This window comes from Pseudorca crassidens, chromosome 1 (assembly GCF_039906515.1).
Source record: "Pseudorca crassidens isolate mPseCra1 chromosome 1, mPseCra1.hap1, whole genome shotgun sequence".
Lineage (NCBI taxonomy): Eukaryota > Metazoa > Chordata > Mammalia > Artiodactyla > Delphinidae > Pseudorca > Pseudorca crassidens.
This window is the reverse complement of record NC_090296.1, coordinates 119,796,442-119,808,797: the sequence shown is the minus strand read 5'-3', so window position 1 is coordinate 119,808,797 and position 12,356 is coordinate 119,796,442. Positions and strand designations below refer to the sequence as shown.

General features: G+C 41.5%; 1 protein-coding gene across 1 annotated transcript in view; it reads left to right on the top strand.

The window, feature by feature from the left end:
- The window catches only part of GRAMD2A (GRAM domain containing 2A), a 35,587-nt gene that overhangs the window by 953 nt on the left and 22,278 nt on the right, over positions 1 to 12,356 (top strand).

The window sequence follows — 12,356 nt, the reverse complement described above, 5'->3', positions numbered from 1 at the left end:
GAGGCAGGGCAGGCAGGAGGTGATATTTCAGGTGGCACCAAGAATTGTGGCCTCTGCCCCATGAAGTCTTGGGGCCCTGCAGGTAGGATTATTTGTGGAAGACAGAGCCAGTGGATGAAGCTGTAAGTTCCTGCCCTTGCCCCAGTCCCAAAGCCCACAGCCTGAGCTCTGAAGGCTGGCCAACTAGCACTGGGGCAGATAGGGTGAATGTGGTGTGAGCTCAGTGCCCAGTTCCACACAAGTACATGGAACTGGTGGAATGTTTTTGTTTGTTTGTTTGTTTTTTTAAGAAGATGTTGGGGGTAGGAGTTTTTTTATTTATTTATTTTTGCTGTGTTGGGTCTTCGTTTCTGTGCGAGGGCTTTCTCTAGCTGTGGCAAGCGGGGGCCACTCTTCATCGCGGTGCGCGGGCCTCTCACTATCGCGGCCTCTCTTTTTAGAGCACAGGCTCCAGACGCGCAGGCTCAGTAGTTGTGGCTCACGGGCCTAGTTGCTCCACGGCATGTGGGATCCTCCCAGACCAGGGTTAGAACCCGTGTCCCCTGCATTAGCAGGCAGATTCTCAACTACTGCACCACCAGGGAAGCCCCCTGGTGGAATGTTTAAGGGCTCCCTCTGTCCTGTCTTCAAAGAGGCTGGTGAGGCCGTACCCCACTGGCATTTGCCCTTATTTGCTTTGCTTGCCCCACTCATCCTTGCAGGAATCAGGCTCCTAGGGAATGAGAGAATGTCCTGACAATCCGTGACTGCTTTGCCCCAGTGTACACCCCCTAACTGGCTCTGAAGTCCAGTTCCTTTCAGAGCGAAGACTTATGGGGTTGCAGGGAGAGGTGGCATAGAGGGTGTCCTTCCCATCCTGCAGTGAGGGGGCCAGTATGCTCCTTCCGCAGTCCTCTGACCATGCTGACAGACACTCTCAGGTCTGAGGTTATGGTTTGACAAGCCCAGTTAAGCAGTGCACATCTCTGGGGCAAATGGGCAGATCTAGAGCGCATCATGTCAGCGCAGAAGCTGACAGAAGCTGCTCCTGAGTTTCCAGGAGCATTTCTGCTGGGGCCAAATCCAAGTTCTCCTTCCTGACTTGCCTTTGGGAGAATTTTCTGAATAGCCTAGAGGGGACAGCCCAGGTCCTATCCATGCCTTGTTGTTACTGGTTGCTTTGAAATTTCTGAGCTTAGGCGAGTCTTCAAAGCCTTAGTGCAGACCAGACGGATCTGTGTGCCAACCCATCCACCTAGGGTGACCCCCTGAGGCTGAGGTCAGCAGTACTCAAGATGGGCTATGCCAGCCAGCCTCCCTGAACCTCCTCCACGTGCCTGTGCTTGGGTGGGCCCCCCTAGTCCTTAACCTGGTTAAGTCGTGGCTTTGGCCCTTGAATGCCACATACCATGCTTATCAGACCAGCATAAAGAGCCTGTCCCGTAAGAAGTTCCTATTTTGCTGTGACCTGGGACAAGTCCCCTCTCTGGGCCTGCTTTGCCGTCATAAGGTAAGGAGATTGGATTGTAGGCTCCTTAAAGGCCTTCTCCATGCAGCCATTCAGTGACTCTGCTAACTAGCCTGTTTTCCCCTTGATTTCTGAAGGTATTTTATCTCTTTACATAATTACTTCGTTGCTATGACTACCTATGGAAAGCCCATGAAGTCGAGACCCATGCAGCATTCCACTTTGGTGTCGAGTGTCTGAGTCCGGACACCAGAAAATAATTTGCTTTTCTCCTTTCCTGAGAAGTGAAAATAATTCCCCCCAATTCTGCAGCCATCTCTTATGCAAGGGTAAGTTTGGCAAGAAGTCAATCTTGGCCACTGTGCTGCTATTCACCTGGGCCACAGGGCACCAGTCTGTCACCACATGTTATCACCAACCTTTGAAGCTTTGATTAATTCCCCTGCTGTTTACTAACGTAGGAAAGGAAGGAGGAGGGGGAGGGCAGAAGCCCCCCGGGAACGGAGCTTCCTTTGTAATTAAGAAGTACCTGCCTCCCCAGGGAGTCCCTGCCAGCTACAGCGTGAAGGAAGGCACTGTTCCCACGAATATAAGCCTCCGCGGGGCAGGCTGGTGTCTCCCTTCTCCCCACGACAACTACACATTTTCATTAGTTTACAAATGGCTGGTCATAATTTAGGACTGGAGTGTTTTAATAACCTGTGGAGGTTGAGCCGATCTTTAAGTCCTTGTCCTAAGTCAGAGTTTCCTCAGATGATGTTTAAAACCACTAGAAAATCACATTGTTAATTTTTAAATAGGACGTTGGTTTTGGCTGGGACTATTTTTTAAAACTATGAACTAAAGGGGAAAACATAGTTTTTCGAGGCAGGAGCCTGCCGTGTCCCCCTTTGCCTGGCAAAGTAATAAAGCTATCCTAATCTATTTCACCCTCAAAAAAATATGAACTAAAAAGCATATAAAGAATTAGTTTAAATCAAATACAAATTGCTTTTCCTTCTGACGTGTTGACCTGGCACATCATGGTATATTAAATAATTGTCAAAATCATCCTGGTATTTCATTTCACTGGTGTCTTGGGGTCATCGTTGGTGGCTTAGGGTCAGAACAGCAGCATGGGTGGGATGTCTGAGCAAACAGCTGTGACTGGTTGTAAGAATGTTTTTCTCACTCCCTCGTGTAAAGAAAAAAAATTAAATATTTCTAATTTATGTTAACATTAATCAAATTATTTGAAACTTGCCCATAATCACCAGGGCCACACAAAATGTTATATTTTAAATAATTTTTGAATTTGAAGGACTATTCAACAATTTTGTTTTGAAATAACCTAGTGACAATACCTCAGAATCGATATTCATATTCATACTGGGCTTCTTTGATTACCAAACAAGTTGGAAATGTTTATATATTTAATTGTTACATCTTTTCGTTGTGGAGAATTTCAAACACATACACAAGAAGAGTAGTATAATAAGCAGCATGTGCCCATCACCCAGCTTCAACAATTATCAAGTCATGGGCCTCCCTTCTCCCTCCCTCCTGGATTATTTTGAAGCAAATCTAAGATATATTATTTCACCCACAGTTATTTCAGTGTGTACCTATAAAAGATAAGGTCTTTTAAAAATATAACTACAATACCATTTTCACACCTGAAAAATAACAATAACTTCTTAAAATCATCAGGTAGCTAGTCGGCAAAGTTCCCACATCATCTAGTAAATGTTTTTGTGCCATTTTAAAAACTTTTATAAGGCTCCAAATGAGTTTTATACAATTGGCTGAAACATTGAATCTATATATCTGTGTCTCTAGTAGTCTCTTGTAATGTATAAATTCCCCTTCTATTTCTTCTTTTTTCCTTGCAACTTATTTGTCGGAAAAAATCTTTTTTTTTTTTTTTCCTATACCATTGCCCAGTTTGCTGGTGCTGTTTAAAAATGTTCCTCTGACTCCTGTATTTGCTATAGATTGGCAGCTGGATCTAGACATTGATCAGATTCAGGAGGTACTGAACACTTGAGGAAACACATAAGGTCTGGTTATTTCTCTTTGGGGCATGTTAACAGCCATTGATGATTATTTCATGTAAACCCATTATTTCATTAGGGATTGCAAAATGGTATTACTCCAATTCTATCACTCTTTCATTATTTATTAGCTTGAATATTTCTATAAGAGAAATGTCCCTTCTTCAACTATTTGGTTACCCCAATACTAGAAAGGGAGAATAAATCCTCAGCTCTTTCCTTTTATTTACAGGTTTTCAAAATAATGAGATGGGTCTCTAGTAATCACCAAAGGTGACCAATGAGTCATTTTGGTATTATTATGATCTCATGGATTTAAACATATTTGATGTGTTTTAGCTCACTGTAGACATTATTCTTATTGATGCTCAAATTGTCCCATCTTGCTCTATCTTCAGGTTGGCTCCTGAATACTTGTGCCATCACCACAGTCTTTTTTTTTTTTTTTTTTGCGGTACGGGGGCCTCTCAATGTTGTGGCCTCTCCCGTTGCGGAGCACAGGCTCCGGACGCGCAGGCTCAGCGGCCATGGCTCACGGGCCTAGCCGCTCCGCGGCATGTGGGATCCTCCTGGACCGGGACACGAACCCACGTCCCCTGCATCGGCAGGCGGACTCTCAACCACTGCGCCACCAGGGAAGCCCCCACCACAGTCTTTGATGGCTTCCTTGCTTTCTGGTATGATTAGATATTTTAGGCCCATTTGTGTATTTCCTGCCCCAAATCTGGAATCAGCCATTTCTCTAAGGAACACTGGTTCCCTTTTGGGAAATTGCATGACCATAATCTAAGCACCAGGGGTGTTCATTGCTAGCTGAGTATTTATTTTTTTTAAAGTCATCAGTTTTGAAGTTTATCTTTTAAACCCATTTGATTGCTGATCAAATTAAAGTTGTATTTCCTATCATTTTGGGAGTCATAGGCTATATTAAAAATATAGCACAGCAGAGTGACTCAGCCATACACATACATGTATCCATGAAGAAACTTTAAACTATACTTGGCAGTTCTTTTAATAATCTCTCTCTCTCTCTCTTTTATTTTACATAATGAGAATTGAAGCCCGCAGGAACTGGCAAACTGTGGTCAGCAGGCCAAATCCTGCCCATTGTCTGTTTTTGCAAATAGAGTCTTACAGTCATGCCCATTTAAAAAAAAAAAAAAATCTAATGAAAGTGAAATATTCTCTTTCCGGAGACATGTTCCTTTGTTCAGACACAACAGTTTTGCCCCAAATTCCAGGAGTTCACAGACCTTCCCTGCAACCCTTGCCTGGATTCCACGGTCCATTAGACTGTCAACTGGGGTCCATAATGATGGAGGAAGACTTGGGAGGACTGGAAATAACCAGTTGGCCCCATGTAAGAGCAGCAGATGGGAAAGCTAATGGGTCTTGCAGTATCAGATCCAGGAGAAGAGAGATTAGGAGTAGTCATTGCAGAGACTCTGCACTGGTCACACCAGCAGTGAAGATCTGGTTTTATCAAGAAAGGAACATGATGTCAAAAGTTTGTTCTTTGGTGAAGGATCAGTAGATAGAGAGAGGTCCATCTGGGTGTTGGAAAGAACTTTCTAATAATCAGAACTTCAGTGACATACCTGATAGATCACAGTTACATGTAGGCGCACGTTTTGAAATGTCTTGTGCCTAATTGCAACCTTACCCTTTTTTCACCCACTTGAATATTTACTTCCTTACACTAAGTTCCTTGTTATGGATAACACTGAGTAAGGTTGTTTTATTCCCCCCTTTTAAGTTATTCTCGGTTACGTAGTTACTGTGATATAATAATAGGAAGAGCCTGAGCTTTCAGAAAGACCTGGATTCAAATCCTTGCTCCACAAGTTACTGCTGAGTTACTACTGGCTCTGAGCCTCCCTCTCTTCTCTATAAAACAGAGTCACATCTGGCCTACTTCAAAGATTCTCAGGCTGTGTGATGGCCTGGTACACAGTAGATGCTCACCAAAAATGAGTTTCCCTGCAGTTCCTCCAGTTTTGAGAATCTGAGACCAGGTCTCTCTGATGATTCAGACCCAGCTGTAAGAAAAGCTTGGTCTTTTTTTACTATTCAAGGTGCAAAGTTCATTTTTTAAAAATAAACTTTTTAATCTTTAGATAATTGTAGATTCACATGCAATTGTGTGAAATAATACAAAGATCTCGTGTACATTTCCCCCAGTTTTTCCCAGTGGTAATATCCTGCACAACAATAGCACAACCAGAAAATTGACATTGATATAATCCCTTTGACCTTATTCAGATTTCACCAGTTTCACATGCATTCATTTGTGTGTGTGTGTGTGTGTGTGTGTGTGTGTGTGTTTAGTTTTGTACAGTTTTATCACATGTGGGAATTTGGCAAAGTTCATTTTTAAAATCAAGGTTTCTTTTTCTGTTGGATTCTGAGGGTTTTCATGTAAGAAGCATGTTTTAGAAATTTGGAATTTAAGAAGTGTCTATTAGTTAACATTGCTGTGCCTTTGGAACAAGTTTCTTTCTTTCTGTGTCTTTCTCCTTTTTTTTCATTCTCTCACCAAATGAAAATAGTTTATTGTGATCATAAAATTTAGGCAAAGTATACTACAGAAAATTATAAAGAAGAAAAGAAACACCTGCAATCCCAACTCAAGGAGGAAAATAATGTTAGAATTTTGGTGAGCATCCTTCCCAATATATTTTATAATACATGCTGTTCTATATAATGTTTTTTCCAATGTTCTATAATGCTATCCTTTGTGGTAGACTTATTTTGAATAAGTTTTAAAAAATAATGATAAATATCATTTTAATAGTTACATAGCCTTTCATTCTTTGAATAAACCATAATTTGTTCATGCCCTATTGTTTTTTTCCTCTTCTACAAGTGTAGTGAACTACACTTCAGTGCACATTCTTATACATTTAAATTTGTGTTCAATTATTTCCTAAGAATAAATTGTTAGAAGTGGAATTTGTGGGTCTGTTGAGTATCTACATACAAATGTATGTACGTTTTCACACACTGCCCTCTCACACAGGGGTGTGTGAGACTGCCCATTCAGCAACATGTTGATCAACAGTAGATGTTATTAAACTTTTAAGCCTTTGAAATTTAATAAGTAAAAATATCCCTTCTATTTTATTTTTAAATATCTTTATTATTTTTGTTGATTTTAAAAGTATTACACCCTGTTATAATAAGTTCAAACAAAACAGAAACTATTGAGAATGAATTCTTCCCTGAGATATAATCACTGTTGTTTGATATAGAACTTTTAATTTTATAAATGGGTTATATCTTGGTTACTTATATGTACTTTTCACTAAACAACATATTTTGGACTTTTTTCCATATTAGCACATGCAGCTATACTCTAGTCTTTTAGTCAATTGCATAGGACTCTGTTATATTGATAAAATATTATTTTGGTATTTCCACCTTTTCCTTCATACTTGTTAACTAAAGGAATATAAATTTTTGCCTACTTGTCCATTTATTTCCTTATACCAAGTTCCATGAAATGGAGTTGTAGGATCAAAGGATTTACATTTCTTAAATAATTTGATATATGTTAGAAATGTTAACTAAGTTTTAAGTCTCATCATGGAAAATAAGAATGCTTATTTTCCACATCCTGTAATATTGAGCACTATAATTTTTTTAGTGTTTACCAGTAAGATAGGTAATAGAGATATTTCTTTTTTTGTGACTTACCTGTTCATATTCTTTACCCACTTTTCTATTAGATTGTTTACCTTTTTCTTTCTGACTTGGACGAGTCATTATCATTTAAAAACACCAATCCTTTGTTGTTTACATCACCTTTTAAATTTTACTTAATTTATTTATTTTGACCACATTGTGGTATGTGGGATCTTAGTTCCCTGACCAGGGATGGAACCCATGTCCCTGCAGTGGAAGTGCAGAGTCTTAACCACTGGACCACCAGGGAAGCCCCCTGCCAGTTTGAATTTTGATGTACAAAGGTTTTTAATTTTTATGCAATTAAATCTTTTATGTGTTCTAGGTTTTATATCTTGCTTAGGAAGACCTTTCTCGGTATGTTAATATTCTCTTCTATTTTATTTTAGTTTTTTATTGGCTTAGAAAATATTTGGATGTTTAATCTACCTGGGATTTATTTTTGTGAATGGTGTGAGGTAGCCAGTTGCCCCAAGAACATTTATTGGTCAATCTGTTCTTTCCTTACTTATTTGAAACAGCTTCTTTCTTATATACTAAATTCTCAGATGCCCATAGATCATCTTCTAAACTCCCCTTATATTCTATTGATCTATTCATCTTTTCTTAAACTAGTAAGTATTTTAATTGCTCCAGCTTTGTAGTTTATTCTGACATCTGGTAGGGCAAAGCCCTTGCATGACATTTGGGATAAATTCGCTTCTTTAGAACTTTCAATCTTCCCACTCAGGAGCAGAGTTTATCTCTCCATTTATTCAAGGCTTCTTTCGTGTCATTTAAAAAATGTCTGTGATTTTCTTCTCATAAATTGCTCTACATTTTAAGAGTTTATTCTTGGGTAACTTATATGTATTGCCATATGAATAGAATCATTTCCCCAAATATATTTTATAACTGTTTATTGCAGGTCTACTGAGAAACTATTGATTTTTATATTGATCTTGTAACCACTAGAATAACAATTAACTCCATGAGAGTGTATTGTGTGTCTATCCTTATCACAGCTCTGCCTAGCCCATGGCCCAAATATAAGAATATCTGGGCCACTTTCTTATGATTTTTCCAGTTGATGACGTATCCCCTAGTTAGTTTATGTTACCATCTTTCAAACAATAATCATTGCTTTTTATTGGGGTGGCCAAAAAGTTCGGGTTTTTGGTAGGACGGTAGGAAACCCGAACCAACAATTTGGCCAGCCCCAATAACGTATGAACCTTGGATTTCTTTTTCGTGCTTTTGTGCAATGGCTAGAACTTCCAGAACAATGTTGAATAACAGTGGCGAGAGCAGGCATTCCTAGGGGGTTTCCACCAGTTGGACAATCTGGGGTTCTCCCTGGAGGGAGAGGTACCAGGACCCAGTAAGCTCTTTAAGAGTAGGTCATCACCCGGGAATCCGAACCCTTAGACGAGCACGGCTTGGGAGAGCCCGGTAGCAGAAGCCTGTGGCAGGGCGCGGAGCTGGACCCTCCTGGGACGTCCCAAATCCGGGCCAATACCAGGTTTGGGTCCCGGAAGGGGTGCGGGCTCCCTTTCCAGGGAGCAGAGGTGTCGGCATGGTTGCTGTTTTTCCAATAGCCCTCCAGTCTACGCAAGCTTTTGCTCTTCCGCTTACAGACGCATCGGCCCCCGCCAAGGGGTGGGCAGGGCAGGGCCGGGCGGGCTGGCGCGGGGCCCTGCGGTGCTGGAATTCTGGGTGTGGCTGCGCTCTCGGCGCCGGGTGGCGCTGGGCTCTCCAGCCCTTCCAAGGGCTGGCGCAGAAAATGGACTTGTGGTTCGCGGGCTGCGGCAGAGATGCGCCAGGGGTGAGGAGCGTCAGGTGAGGATGGCTGGGGAAGGCTGGACCAGGCGGGGAAGCTGCGGGCAAGGGCAGCACCCACTCCCTCCCCGACTGTGGACACCCCGCCCAGGGAATCAGGAGAGGGAGGTACAGTCCCATCCCCCAGAATCTCCGTGGTCTTTCACTGGGAGGAAGGCAGGATCCGAGGTTGGTGGGGCGCTGAGCTGGCCGGTGTCCTGGGCTGCCGGCTGTGCTCGGCAGCATCCTCACTTGTGCTCAGACGCCTCTCCTCACAGTCCGTCCCTGGGATGCAGTCAGCAGCGTGGGAGAGAGAAAGGAGGGGCAGGCCTTTAGCACCCGAGTCTGGATTCAGACCCCCAGTAGGGCACCAAAACGGTCCTGGCTAAGGCTGCAGATCCCCTCCTTGTTGCTAAAGTTACTTAGACTGCCTTCCAGTCCTCCCGCTGTTTGGCCTCTCAGCAAACTTCACTGCTTTCCCATTCCTCCTTTTTGAAGTACTCTTTCGGCTTCCATGACAACCTATACACCTGGTTGTTCGTTTTTTTTTTTTTTTTTTTTTTTTTTTTGCGGTACGCGGGCCTCTCACTGCTGTGGCCTCTCCCGTTGCGGAGCACAGGCTCCGGACGCGCAGGCCCAGTGGCCATGGCTCACGGGCCCAGCCGCTCCGCGGCACGTGGGATTCTCCCGGACCGGGGCACGAACCCATGTCCCCTGCATCGGCAGGCGGACTCTCAACCACTGTGCCACCAGGGAAGCCCCACACAGTCTTTAAGTGCTGTAATTCTTGAGGTCCCAGGCTACTCTCCTTCCCCTCCCTCTTCCCCATCCTCCTAGTGGAGATATAATTCACACACCATAAAATTCATCCTTTTAAAGTGTGCCGTTCAGTGGCTTTTACTGTATTCACAAAGTTGTGCAACCATCATCACTGTCTAATTCTGGAACAGTTTCATCACCTCCAAAAGAAACTCTATGTGCATTAGTCACTTCCCATTTCCCCTTCCCTCCAACCCCTGGCAACTACTAATCTACTTTCTGTCTCTGGATTTGCCAATTCTGGACATTTCCTGTACGTGGAATCATACGATATGTGGTCTTTTGTAACTGGCTTTTCATTTAGCATAATGTTTTTCAGGTCCATTCATGTTGTAATATGTATCAGTACTTCATTCCTTTGTATGGCTGAATTATGTTCCACTGTATGGGTATACCACATTTTGTTTATCCATTCATCAGTTGGGTATTTGGGTTGTTTCCATTTTTTGGCTATTATGGTAATAAATATCATAATTCTATGAGCATTCCTTTTTTTAAAAACTTTAAAAAACTGAAGTATAGTTGATTTACAATGTTGTGTTAATTTCTGCTGTACAGCAAAGTGGTTCAGTTATACATACATATACATTCTTTTTAATATTCTTTTCCATTATGTTTTGTCACAGGATATTGAATATAGTTCCCTGTGCTCTACAGTAGGACCTTGTTGTTTATCCATTCTATATATAATAGTTTGCACCTGCTAATCCCAAACTCCCAATCCATCCCTCCTCCACCCCCTTCCCCCTTAGCAATCACAGGTCTATTCTCTATGTCTGTGAGTCTGTCTCACAGAGAAGTTCATTTGTGTCATATTTTAGACTGCACATATGAGTGATATCATACGGTACCTGTCTTTCTACTTCTGATTTCACATAGTATGATAATCTCTAGGTCCATCCATGTTACTGCAAGTGGTATTATTTCATTCTTCTTTATGGCTGAGTAATATTCCATTGTGTATATGTACCACATCTTTACCCATTCATCTGTTGGACATTTAGCTTGTTTCCATGTCTTGGCTATTATAAATAGTGCTGCTATGAACATAGGGGCGCATGTGTCTTTTTGAATTGTAGTTTTGTCTGAATATATGCCCAGGAGTGGGATTGCTGGATCATATGGGAATTCTATTTTTAGTTTTCTGAGGAACCTCCATACTGTTTTCCATAGTGGCTGTACCAGTTTACATTCCCATCAACAGTGTAGGAGGGTTCCCTTTGCTATGAGCATTCTTGTACAAGATTTTGTGTGCACATATATTTTCAGTTTTCTTGGGTATATGTACCTAGGAGTAGAATTGCTGCATCATATAGTAAACGTTTAACCATTTGAGTAACCACCAAACTGTTTTCCAAAGCAGTTGCACCAATTTACAATCCCACCAGCAATGTGTGAGGGCTCCAGTTTCTCCTTATCCTCACCAGCACCTGATACGAATTACAGTCTCTCGGGGGTGTGAAGTGGTATCACATTGTGGTTTTGATTTGTATTTCCCTGATGACTAATGATGTTGAGCATCTTTTTGTGTACTTATTGGTCATCTGATATCTTCTTTGGAAAGATGTTTATTTAAACATTTGCCCATTTTTAGTTGGATTATTTGTCTTTTTATTTTTCAGTGTTGAGTTCTTTAAAAAGATTTTAATTGTGGTTAAGAAAAACACATAACATAAAATTTACCATCGTAACCATTTCTAAGTTCATTTGTACAGTTCAGTAATGTTAAATATACGTATTCATATTGTTGTGCAACCAATCTCCAGAACTTTTTCACCTTGCAAAACTGAAACTCTATACCCGTTAAATAACTCTCCATTCCGCCCCCCTCCTCCAGCCCCTGGCAACCACCATTCTACTTTCTGTTTCTATGAATCTGACTACTCTAGGTACTTCACATAGGCGGAGTCATACAGCATTTATATTTTTGTGACTGACTTTTTTCACTTAGCATGACATCTGCAAGGTCATAAGAGTTTTTCATATATTCTAGATACTAGTCCCTTATCAGATGTATGATATACAAATATTTTCTCTCATTCTATGAGTTTCCTTTTCACCTTCTCAATATCATTAGCAGCACAAAATCTTCTAATTTTGATGAAGTTCGATTTATCTATTTTTTCTTCTGTTTCTTGTGCTTTTGGTGTCATAGCTTAGGAGACCATTGCCTAATCAAACAAAGATTTACACATATGATTTCTTCTAAGAGTCTTAGCTCTCACACTTTTGAGTTATTTTTTGTACATGGTGTGAGATAGGGATCCAACTTAATTCTTTTGCACGTGGATGTCTAGTTGTCCCTGCACCATTCGTTGAAAAGACTATTCTCTCCCCTGTTGAATCGGTCTTGGCACCCTTCTCGATAGCTTCTCTTCTTTATGTACCCACTTTCCCTGGGGGATCTTCCTAGCTCCTGTACCCAACCATGGGCCAATAACTCAAAATGTATCCCTTCAGCCTGGACCTTTCTTCTGAGCTCCTTACTCATATGTAACTGGATATCTCCACTTAAATGTTTCTCACACATGTTTAAGACTGAACTCATGATTGTTTCCTTCAAATATGTTCTTTTT